The 13357-nt window shown below is 42.2% G+C and overlaps 1 protein-coding gene across 3 annotated transcripts in view; it reads right to left on the minus strand.

The window, feature by feature from the left end:
* Positions 1-13357, minus strand: part of LINGO1 (leucine rich repeat and Ig domain containing 1) — a 355709-nt gene that overhangs the window by 256459 nt on the left and 85893 nt on the right. The gene's annotated exons all lie outside the window — the stretch shown is intronic.

The following is a 13357-nucleotide window of genomic DNA, read 5'->3' on the forward strand; positions in this document are numbered from 1 at the left end:
TCATTGAATTCAATGAAAAACGGCTCAAATTACGTTTCTAAGAAGTGTCCTGCAATTCTTTGACGAGGCAGTCATTTTACGTGTCGTCGTTTGACAGCTGTCAAACGACGACGCGTAAACGACAGGTCCTCGGCACAGTACGTCGGCAAACCCATTCAAAAGCATGGGCAGATGTTTGCCGACGTATTGGAGCCATATTTTCAGACGTAAAACGAGGCAAAATACACCTCGTTTACGCCTGAAAATAGGTCGTGTGTACCAAGCCTCTATGTGCTAAATGACTATTCTAGCTGCAAACGTCTGGTTTTTAATGCAATATCTACATAGGTGTATAGAGGCCCATTTCCAGCAACCATCACTCCAGTGTTCTAATGGTACATTGTGTTTGCGAACTGTGTTTGAAGGCTAATGGATGATTAGAAAACACTTGAAAACCCTTGTGTAATTATGTTAGCACCGCTGTAAACAGTTTTGCTGTTTAGAGGAGCTATAAAACTGACCTTCCTTTGAGCTAGTTGAGAATCTGGAGCATTACATTTGTGGGTTCGATTAAACTCTCAAAATGGCTAGAAAAAGAGAGCTTTCATGTGAAACTCGACAGTCTATTCTTGTTCTTAGAAATGAAGGCTATTCCATGCGAGAAATTGCCAAGAAACTGAAGATTTCCTACAACGGTGTGTACTACTCCCTTCAGAGGACAACACAAACAGGTTCTAACCAGAGTAGAAAGAGAAGTGGGAGGCCCCGCTGCACAACTGAGCAACAAGACAAGTACATTACATTACTAGTTTGAGAAATAGACGCCTCACAGGTCCTCAACTGGCAGCTTCATTAAATAGTACCCGCAAAATGCCAGTGTAAACGTCTACAGTGAAGAGGCGACTCCGGAATGCTGGCCTTCAGGGCAGAGTGGCAAAGAAAAAGCCATATCTGAGACTGGCTAATAAAAGGAAAAGATTAATATGGGCAAAAGCACACAGACATTGGACAGAGGAAGATTGGAAAAAGTGTTATGGACAGACGAATCGAAGTTTGAGGTGTTTGGATCACACAGAAGAACATTTGTGAGACACAGAACAACTGAAAAGATGCTGGAAGAGTGCCCGACGCCATCTGTCAAGCATGGTGGAGGTAATGTGATGGTCTGGGGTTGCTTTGGTGCTGGTAAAGTGGGAGATTTGTACAAGGTAAAAGGGATTTTGAATAAGGAAGGCTATCACTCCATTTTGCAATGCCATACCCTGTGGACAGCGCTTGATTGGAGCCAATTTCATCCTACAACAGGACAATGACCCAAAGCACACCTCCAAATTATGCAAGAACTATTTAGGGAAGAAGCCGGCAGCTGGTATTCTATCTGTAATGGAGTGGCCAGCGCAGTCACCAGATCTCAACCCCATAGAGCTGTTGTGGGAGCAGCTTGACCGTATGGTACGCAAGAAGTGCCCATCAAGCCAATCCAACTTGTGGGAGGCCCGTCTGGAAGCATGGGGTGAAATTTCTCCCGATTACCTCAGCAAATTAACAGCTAGAATGCCAAAGGTCTGCAATGCTGTAATTGCTGCAAATGGAGCATTCTTTGACGAAAGCAAAGTTTGAAGGAGAAAATTATTATTTCAAATAAAAATCATTATTTCTAACCTTGTCAATGTCTTGACTATATTTTCTAGTCATTTTGCAACTTATTTGATAAATATAAGTGTGAGTTTTCATGGAAAACACAAAATTGTCTGGGTGACCCCAAACTTTTGAACGGTAGTGTAGCTGAGGCCTCGGAGAACAGACCGAGGACCGTTTTGTCTGGTCCCCGGTCACGTGATAGCCGTTATTCACCAGATAAGGGCAATCGCCATCAAAACAGCGGTGGTTAGTTCTCTCTCTTCTCTCACAGAATATATTCTGTGAGAGAAAAGAGAAATAGTAAAAATAAGAGCCAGCACTCCCTATTAGCCCCCCCCCCTCCGATTACCTTCCCGTCCCTGATAACCAAAATGGTACACGCAAGTGCCGTTTGCATATTGCCAATGCCTGTGGCAGCATATGGAAAGTAGTAACAGGCAGGGACCAATCTCGGTCCCTGCTGACATAGTCACTGTGATATACCTATCACAGTGATGTGATCTAGGTCAGTATATTTACCAAATACTGCCAGGACATGGGCTATGACTCCCTCTCCCCTCACTGTAGTTGATCTGTGAGAGGAGAGAGAGACACTATAACCAAATCCTGAGCTGTATAATGTGAAGTGAAGATAAAATTACACAAACTTTTCAAGTCTGTGCCCCCCGATCACCCCGTTTGTGCCCCCTCATCCCCTGTGTGAGCACAAGTGATCAGTACGTTGTCTGGCAGCGTCAGGTTATCGTTAGCCAGTTTTATGTAATTTTTTTGTGTGTTGGTTTTAGGAATGTATTTATTTACCTAGTGATAGGCAGGATATTTTTATTTTTTTTCTTAGTTTAAAAAAAAATAAAAAAAAAACCTTTCAAAAAAAAGTTAGTAGCCTAACGGTTACAGTTCTACCTAAATAATGGCTCGGAGAACGTTTACTGCGGCGCAAGCATACACCTTGCTATGCTCCGGCAGTTCAGGTAGTGACACTGACTCTGCTTCAGACTTAGAACTTTCTGCAGACAGTGACGACTCAAGTTCTACTTCTACCTCTGGACTCCATAGTCCTATGGTGGTGGAATCAGTAGTCGCTGTCGAATCCCCAGGTGCGGTGCAGTTCCTCCCGTGTTCTGGGATCCTGCAATTTCATTGCCCCCCCCCCTGGTCCCGCTACTGTCAGCAACCCCAGGAATAAAAGTGGATGTTGCTAATTATACCCCTTTGGACTTCTTCCACATATTTGTCAGTGGCCTAGTCCTGGAGTTAATTGTCCAACAGACAAATATCTATGCAACACAACTTATTGTACAGAAACCCACATCCCTCTACTCATCATGGACCCCCACTAGTGTCCCTGAGCTTACATTTTTTTAGGCCTAACTCTAAATATGGGGTTGGTCAAAAAATCAACTATCCGCTCCTACTGGGCATCAACAGCTGTCCACGCTACCCATGTATTTACAACAGTTATGTCCCGACACCGATATGAATCCATAATGCGCTTCATGCATTTTACAGATAACTCCCAAGTCCCCCAAAGAAATTACCCAGGCCACGATCACCTTAATAAATTGAGACCTTTAATTTCCCTCCTACAAGAATCTTTTCTTAAACCCCACACCCCAGTTCAAAATTTATTGTTGGATGAATCCCTTATGAGCTACAAAGGCCGTCTTTCATTCTGGCAGTTCATCACCTCTAAAAGTGCCAAATATGGCGTCAAATTATATAAAGTGTGCGAGAGCACAACAAAGTACACCTGCGGTTTCTTGATTTATGAAGGCAAAAACCGCCAAACTAAACCCCCAGGTTGCCCAGACACAATTGCCACATCCGGCAAAATTGTGTGGGACCTAATGGGGCCATTCCTGCACCAAGGGTACCATGTGTACACAGATAATTTTTATAGCTGTGTCCCCCTTTTTAAATCCCTCCATGCTGTGGGACAGTGTGTAAAAACAGGGTGGGATTCCAAAAGCAATTGGTGTCCAGACGTGTGGAAAGGGGGGCGTCATTCAGACTGGCAAGCGAGCAGTTACTTGCAGTAAAGTGGAATGACAAGAAGGACATCTATATGTTGTCCATTCTGCATCCAGACACCACGCTGGCAGTTAGAGAGAGGGGGGCCACCGTGGAAAAGCGTAAGCCTGTCTGTGTGACAGACTACAATAAATTCATGGGGGGGATGTAGATCTGTCAGACCAGGTGCTTCAACCTTATTTGGTGAAGCGTAAGACCAGGGCATGGTACAAAGAGGTAGCAATCTACCTAATTCAGATTGCTACCCATAATGGGTTTGTACTTTATAAAAAAAAAACAAGGAACGCTCACCTTCCTTCAGTTCCAGGAGCAGGTTATTGAGCGTCTCCTATTTGACTCGAATGCCCCTGCACAACCCTACGAGTCTTAGGATGTGAGAAGACTTGCAGAGGGTCACTTTCTTCACCACGTCCCTTCCACCAAGACGCAAAGATATCCCCAAAAAAGGAGCCGGGTTTGCAGTAAACATGGAAGGAGGATTAGTCGATTCTACTGCCCGATGTGCCCATCTCAACCAGGACTCTGCAACTACCCCTGTTTTGAAATGTACCACACAGTTTACAATTATTAATTTTATTTAGGGAATGCCAAAATGGGGGGGGGGGGTTTAAGAAGTCAATTTTAATTTATATTTTAATTTTAGTTTGTGGGCTTTCCAAGTGGGGAGGAATTCTTTGGGGAGAGGTAGTAGAGTTTATTTTTTCAGAAAAGATTTTACCCCCTACATATTTTTGATAATTCTGTTTTGTTTTACTGTTTTTAGGAGTATGTCCTGCTGAACTAAGCTCTTATTTTTATTAATATTTCTGTATGGTGATACGGGCATGATCTTTTTTTTTTTATTTGGAGGATCACTAATAATCAAGCTTTTCCTAATCAATACACTATGGGCTTTACTACATTCGGGTTTTCGCAGGACCTCTTGCACCCGACAATGCTTCTGGAAATACTGACATCATTTGGGGGATTAGTGATCCTTTACTGTTCCCTTAGATGGTTTTGGACACTGCCCCTTTATATATACTTTAACTGATTGGTTGTTTTGTGCACATAGCGGTTCCTACCTTGCCGGGCAGGGGCCTGTTATGGTGTACCGCGTCACTTGGCACGTTCGTCCCTCATATAGGGATTGATGGAGCTAAAGAGACGTTGTATAACTAGTCACTGAAAAAAAAAAAGCTCATCATTAAAGTCCTACAGGTGTTCTTCTATCTTGTGAGCATACTCGAGTTTGCCACATAGTTGGATACATTTTCCTCCATTTTTCGAAAGATATTGCCTATCACTCTAGTACAGTTTATTTTTTCCTCTCTGACTGATTTTATATTAGGACAGAATGCTGTCCACAATGACATAATGGCACAGAAGAGGGACAACTGCTTCTTTAGCAAGACATAGCCATAAAGTACAGGCAAATACGTCTATAGCGAGATGCATCCGTCATGTATACACGGCTTCACTTCTCTTTTGTATGCCGCACAAATGTATTAATGTGCCATATTTCTAACAAATTAACCTTCTACCACATGTGTCCTCTATTTCTTGTGGAAATGTAATAAGAATTTGAAGAAAACATTATATACCCATAGTGTCTGAAATAATACCTATTATTTCCTCCTTTAAAATTTTATTTGGTCAGCATGCTCACTACACCACTAGATGAATTCCTACAGAGGTCTAGTTTTTAAAATGGGGTAATTTCTGGGTTTTCAGGCAGCTCAATGCCTCTGAATGCATGATATGGGTCCTAGAATTTATTCAATTGTGCCCTGAAAGCCAAAGGGTACTCCCTCTCTTTTTGGCCCAGCCACATGTCTAGTAAGCAGATCTAGGGGGGTCATTTATGGGGAGTTTCTATCGTTCTGGCAGCTCAAAGCCTCTCCAAATGTGCAGTGGCGCTCTGCTCCGGAACTCCAGCTATAGGAAACCCCTGAAGTCACTGACCAAATGTCGGGAGCAGTGCTGGAGTCCCGAGAAAAGCGCTAGCTGATGCTCTGTATGGGGACTCCAGCTACAGGCAGTGTGACAGCCCCTTGCGGTCATTCTATTTATAACACGCCGACACGAACTGCACAGGAAGCAAGCCCTCAGTCACATGGGGCCGTGTCGGCGCGTTATCTATATTAGAAAAGCTCCAGGACTTCCAGGAACAGTTCACCGGTATTGAATGGCAGTATTTAATACCAAATTTTTTATTAAAGTATATTAGTAAGTGACTTTGTTTTATATAAAAATATGAATGCAAAGCAATTTTTGGTCCCTGGATAACCCCTTTAAGGTCCAAACAAGCTTGGTCATTAAGGGGTAAAAGTCTCAGGGTGAACTATGCTGCCAAAAAGCTGAAGACATGGAATAATGCAAAAATTCTATACTTATTTGAAATGGCGAAAGGGCAGTTTCTTGGGGCCTTTATTGAAAATTGTTCAAGGAAGTGTTTCCACATGCAGCCTTTTTGCCAGCACATGCCAAGGGCTTATAGAATTCCAGCTAGACCACCACAACTTTGAGCACTACATAGGCCCATGCTAGCTCTCCTATTGAATTGATTGCAATAACCTGGATTTGATCTTAAGGATTGCCCGAAACGGATAAAGATATATTCTAGAACAATGTAGCAGTGTCGCTATTTTCTGATTTTTCAGTGGTCCTGCAGAAGAAAAGGCCCACATTTATGGCTCAGAGAGCCGACTATTCCTTACATTATGGCCTACCTGGTTCGGCTGAGAGTGGTGGATTGAGAAGCCTTGTTCTTTACAACTCCACATGAGGCGGACGACTCTGATGACTGGGTCTCCTGTTGACATAGACCAGAGACGATAGTGATCCTATCTACGATTTCTGCTGTGCTGAGGATGGGTGACTATTCTTCTTGATGAAAGGGGTCTTAGTGATCTGTCAGAAATCTGTCAGGTGATCTGTCAGAAATGCGTAGGCTTATTGGTGATGCAACCACCCTTACCTCCATCGGATTTTACCATTTGTACGAATAAAGTTGGAACATTTTTTCTTTTTAAATCAACCAGCGCTGGATTAAATTTCTTCTGTTATGTTTATCCACATCGTGTGCCGCCACGCAGGATCTGAGCACAGTCCATACCTGGACCCAAACAATGGTGAGATGGAGGAGTCCTCCTATTTTTTTCTGATATTTACCTTGATGGATGATTTAGGATTTTTTTTTAGATAACATAAAGGGTCATATAGATAAAGGACATTAAGCAGGGACAAGCTACAATGGCTAATAAGAGAGGTTATAAGTTCTTGGCACCCAGACCTTAAAGGATGAAATTGCAAACAGGACAAACCAAGCTGGGAGCTTCCTTTTTCAATGCACTATGTATTTTAACGTGACAGACTCAACTACAAAGTATTTGGGGCAATTAGACATCAGTCCGTCTATATTTAGCTAAAGTAATAAAAGACACAACTCACAGGAAGGGCTGTAACAATGATCTATTACAGACAACAAATAATTCTTTACATAATAGCATAACCCATGTAGGACTCAAACATTGTTCGATCAACAACACTAGTCCAGAGCTAAAATGGTGTAAAGCACGTACAAAAATAATTACTGGGGAATGAGTTAATGGATTTTTCTTGTAACACAGTAATAAAATAAAGAATTGTGTTCTCAGCTAATGCAGAGTAAGATTGCAATCACTGTCAATAACAGAAAAAAAGAAAAATTGCACTGTAGACTTGTCTATTAGGCTACATTCAGATGTGCGTAGCTAACCTCAGATGTAAAATACTGCCGTTTTTCACGTCGGAGGTGCACCCGCGTGGGACACGTTGTCACGGTTCCTCCATAGACTACAGTCTATGGAGGGATGCGTGACATGCAGGAAAATAGGACATGTCCTATTTTTTCACGGACCCTTCACAAGCTCCGTTGAAACAACGGCCGTGTGAACAGCCCCATTGAAATACATGTGTCCGTGTGATGGCCATTGTTTTAACGTCCGACACGCGGACGAGATACATTCTCGTCTGAATGAGCCCTTAGTGTACCAAAAAGAAAGGTAATAAACCAATAAAACCTATAGAATTTATTCTCACATAGTGCCTAATTTAAAAAGGACAATTTGGAGGGAGCACAAATGGTGTGAACTTACTTCCATCCATTAGGTAGGATTTAAACAGCACACCCACACTTTTCATCCATTACATAGGAGAGTTGTGCCTACCTGTTGCCCTAAAATGTAAAAGTTGGAAATGGTAAAATGAACCTGAAAGTAAGAACATGTTGTAGACCGGCCTATGAGCCCAACATTGAATAGCACAATATTGCCCATACAGAGTGAACCCCCCTTCTCAATAAAAGTATGGGAAATTTCAGCCACAACAATTGCTAACAGGAGCATATATTAAAGAGGATCTGTCACTAGTTTAGTAATGACCAATCTCCTAGCTAATTTAATAGGCATTGTGTACCAAAAAGTTTATTCTTTTAAAAGTTATGAGATTTTTCTAAATATGTAAATGAGCCTTTATTAGACAACTGGGATGTAACAGCAGCTATTCTCCTGAGGTGGAGCTACCTCACAGCCTCTGACGCTGTCCTATCAGCATGAAGCTGCTTCACACAGTGTGAGAGACTGAGGCTGGAGGGAATTGGATCACTTCATATAGCCATATCTCCGGCTGTGGACCACCTAGAACACTGGTGGCATATGAAAGAGGAGATTCTAATATTTCATATAGCACCAGGATCGCAGTTCTAGCTGTGGAACCACTGGAGATATCACCAGTTGAAAACACAGTCAGGAATGGAAGCTGTGTACTATATGATCACACTGTGTTGCTGGGCAGGGCAGGGGGAAGTGGCTGTGCGCTGATTGGACAGAATCATACAGTAAACATTACACCGCCCAGAATGAAAAGAAAGTCACCTCCTATTTGGCTATTAGAGCCACATTAGCATATTTAGAAAAATGCTCATAACTTTGCAAATAATAAACTTTTTTTTAAACAAATGACACTGTAGTTATCAGCAGCAAAGCTCATATTAGATTAGTTAGGAGATAGGGCATTATTAAAATGGTGAAAGAGGCTCTTTAAGCATACATTTATGCAATCTCCATTGACAATCATTAACAATAGTAACGGCTATGCTGAAGAGCGCCATGACTTTCAAACTGGCACTGTCATAGCATACCACCTTTCCAACAAGTCAATTAAAAAACGTTGGTCTCATCCTCATCGAATACCTTCAGTAAGTTCACAAATAAATCGAACTGTGCCTATATTTACTTTGTCTTCTCTGTGCGGTCTATCTATGTTTCTCTACCCGTTCTATGTCTTTCCTGGCGTGCTTTGTACCTGTGGCTGATGCAGGAGGTCACGGTAGGAGCGGCTCAGGTGGTGGGCAGAATGAGCATCTAAGTTACCTCCCACCCGTTGTGGGCTACAAATTACTCACTCTCCGTTTCAAAAGACACAACCAAGGGCCAGTTTCAGAGAACTTGAGAAGATAAGGCACATGTCTACATTGTTGCATTCTGCTCTTGAATCCAGGCTAATGCAGAACATTTACATACTGTAGCATTTAATATCATGAAGTGCTGTCAGATCATTTTAGTACAGTTATTTAATGTGCATACGTAATATACATATCATTCCGGAAAAAAAATGTGATGGTGTCCGACCACTATTTTTAGACACAGATGCAATAGCAAAGTTGCTCATAGCATATCCCAGGCACTAAGTGTTTAGACACTCTGTGTAAAATCAAGTAAGCTCAGTAATCTCTACTTACCACAGTAACACTTCACTGCCATCAATTACCATTAAACACTTAAGCACTTAGTGAATTTATCCCAATAATGTAATCCAACATTAAAACACTATCCTCTGCTATACACTGCAAGGAAAGTATTTAACGTGAAGCTTTCAGGAAAAAGAGCAAGGAAACATAGATTACAAGATACATATAGGAGCTAGAGTTATTAGTATAATGTATGAATGGTAAGAAACCTTGTATAAAGAAATGTCTAGCACAACCTCTGACCTTTCATTGGCGACATGGAAATTCATAATGCAGGCCATGTACCGATGCCCCATAAAATAAAATTTCACATATTTTCACAAATGCTATTTGAACCCAACTTACATCATCACTTTTTCGCTTCCACCTTTTTTAGTTGACTTTAGGCAAAGACTATAATGCATAACATACACAAACCCCATTCTGACCTGACATTTGCCACGTCTTCTGCGGAATCTGGTTACAATGAGGGCACTAGCTGAAGCTATTTTTATGTATATTCATGCAGATGTAAATAGAGTCGCACTATAATAAGTTTAAAAGTTCTGCAACTATCTAATAAATTTATGAGGGAATTTATTAATAGTTTTGCACATGTTTTTAGCGTAAAAAAAGTTACAATTCAAGGCGCAATTTTCTTGGCACTTGCCAGTTTTGAAAAACGCTGAGAAGTCTAGTGGCACAGTCTTCCTTCATGACGACACGGCTTGTCGACATGTGACCGGCCCCGCTGTACGCTATGTAATCGCTGTAGCAAAAGTACATTAATTACATAGAGTAAAGTGGGCCCGGTCACATGACGCAGAGTCGTGTCGTCGTGAAAGAAGACTGTGCCACTAGACTTCCGGTCCCCCGCCAGCGCTATAAAAATCTATTAAAACCTCATAATCAGTGTGACGGGAATTTATATTAGCGAGTGTACTCACATACTGCAGTGAGTACGCTGATAATATTTTCGGTGCCCACATAACCCCTTTAAAAGTTCAAAGCCACAAGAGGAGCAAATAAAAAACTTTCGATATTCAGGCCTAGAAATTCTACTTTGTTGCAGCATCATGTGTGCTACAAGGTGTACATGATGACGTTTCGACCATATTAATGATATGTCATGTAGTGTGGTAACAACACTGTAGATGACACATGAGATAATATGTTATCAATGTCATCAGTATAGACAACATGATATTTAGGGGAGATTCACACGAACGTTGCGTTTTTGCGCGCGCAAACAACGCAGCGTTTTGCGAGCGCAAAAACCATTTGACAGCTGCGTGTGTCATGCGTGTCTGATGCGCGGCTGCGTGATTTTCGCGCAGCCGGCATCATAGAGATGAGGCTTGTCAACGCCCGTCACTGTCCAAGGTGCTGAAAGAGCTAAATCTTTCAGCACCCTCGACAGTGAATGCCGAACACAACAGCGAAAAACCTGTAAAAAAAAAAGATAAAGTTCCTACTTACCGAGAACTTCCCGGCCGTTGCCTTGGTGACGCGTCCTTGGTGACGCGTCCTTGGTGACGCGCCTCTCTTGACATCGGGCCCCACCTCCCTGGATGACGCAGCAGTCCAAGTGACCGCTGCAGCCTGTGATTGGCTGCAGCCTGTGCTTGGCCTGTGATTGGCTGGAGCTGTCACTTGAACTGAAGTGTCATCCCGGGAGGTCGGACTGCAGGAAGGAGACAGGAGTAATCGGTAAGTTAGAACTTCGTTTTTTTTTTACAGGTTAATGTATTTTGGGATCGCAAGTCACTGTCCATGGTGCTGAAACAGTTTAACTCTTTCAGCACCATGGACAGTGACTATCTCCTGACGTCGCGTACCGATAATTTTTTTGCCGGGATCGGCCAAAACGAGTTTGGCCGAACCCGGTGAAGTTCGGTACGCTTGTCCGGCTTCGCTCATCGCAAAGACACTCCGTTTGGATGTTCGGAAACAGAAAAGCACGTGGTGCTTTTCGGTTTTCATTCATCCTTTTCACTGCTGTTGCGCGAATCACGCTCGTCCCACGGAAGTGCTTCCGTGTGGTGCGCGTGATTTTCACGCACCCATTGACTTCAATGGGTGCGTGATGCGCGAAATACGCAGAGTTATTGAACCTGTCGCGCTTTTTGCGCAGCAGACAAACGCTGCGCAAAAAGCACGGACTGTCTGTACTGCCCCATAGACTTGTATTGGTCCATGCGTGCCGCGTGAAAACCACGCAGCCCGCACGGACCGAATACACGCTCGTGTGAATCCCCCCTTAGTGCAAGAGTAAAGTGCCAGCTGGGGGGGGGGATCAGCAGGCAGTGATGGAGTTATAACACAGAAAAATCCCTATAATAATCACAGTACACTGAAAATTTCTCATTATTACCGCCTAGGGCCTATGATAAATCACTGTATTGTATACACACAAAATAGAGAAAAGGTAAAATAACTATAAAATGGCAAGTCTACACAATGAAATCTGTTTATTTTCCATATACTGCATGGTCATAATGCCCAACTATTTCCCAAGCTATCTCATGGACATATCTGCGCTTTCTTGCAAAATATTGCTGCTTCAGAATTGAAGTATTTAAATGGTTAAAGAATTGTATCGAAATCTGAAAATCTAATACAACACAATATGGCTTTAGGGTGTTTGTTTCTTTTTACAGCAGTATATGTATTCCTAAGAGCGCATAGGTTATGGCACCCAGGTATGACCTACTGAAAACCTGAAATGTATATATAATGCAGTATTACTTTGAGACAACATATTCCGCTACTCAGTAAACATTCTTACCTTGGGAATCTACATTGCGCACATTATTAGTGTCTCTTACCTGTTACCTTGACACATGACAATATCTATAGCTAAAGAAAGGCACACCAGAGACAGTAAAAACATATCACATATTATGCTATTCTACGACAAGAACAAACCCCAGCAACTTTATCCTCCGCATATAAGAACAGAACAGCAAAATAAACTGCGTGTTATTTGCCCGATATTTTTAATTTTATTTTCAGATAATTAAAATTAGTAATTGATTAATTTATACATATATTATTTTGGGAAGCAGTAAACTAACTGTATGGTACTGAACTGTATGGCAACCAAACACACTCACATGACTACTTTCAAAGTGACTAACTACAACCAAGGGCTTACAACTCACAGAACGAGAAATCCCACACACTTTAAGGAATATTGTTATCAGATCTGAATAAATATTTGCTATAAATAAATATATAGTTTGCTAAAGGGCCTTTACACGGGCCAATTATCGGGCAAACGAGCGTTCACAATCATTGCCCTGTGTAATCAGGGCAACGATCAGATGATGAATGAGCGCGTTCATCGGCTGATTGTATCGTTTATGCAACCGAAAATATTACCGTTGTTGGCAGCACATCTTCCTGTATAAACTGGGGGACATGCTGCAGACATGATAGAAATGTACGGGGACGAACGATTGTTATAATGGGCGCTCGCCCCCATACAGTACTGATAATAGCTCCTTGTGAAAGGCGTAAACGAGCAAAGATCAACGAGCTGTCTCGTTCATCCGCGCTCGTTTACATGGCCCTTGTTGGGCAATGTAAAAGGACCCTTACTTTACATGGCCAAATCTTTAAAGATTCTTTTCTTCATTGATTTTCAAGAAAACAAATGAGCCTGATTCACTGAGGATATTAAACATAGGTTACTCTGTTAGGGCATATGGATATCTTAGAAGGGGGACTCCCACTTAGGACCTCCCTCTATGAGCAGTCCCGGCCCCATTCATTTGAAAGGCCGGCCTGTAATACTGTCAGCTGCATCTTCCCTCAAGCTTTAGCTGTTCTCTGGGGGTTTCAGAAGCCGGACCTATGTTGACTAGTTGATGGCTGGGCCGGATACATTTAAAAATTGTTTGTTTAATTGTCGTCCTGTGCTTACCTGACTAACAAGTTTAGGAATACTAATAC

Source organism: Rhinoderma darwinii, chromosome 3 (assembly GCF_050947455.1).
Source record: "Rhinoderma darwinii isolate aRhiDar2 chromosome 3, aRhiDar2.hap1, whole genome shotgun sequence".
NCBI lineage: Eukaryota > Metazoa > Chordata > Amphibia > Anura > Rhinodermatidae > Rhinoderma > Rhinoderma darwinii.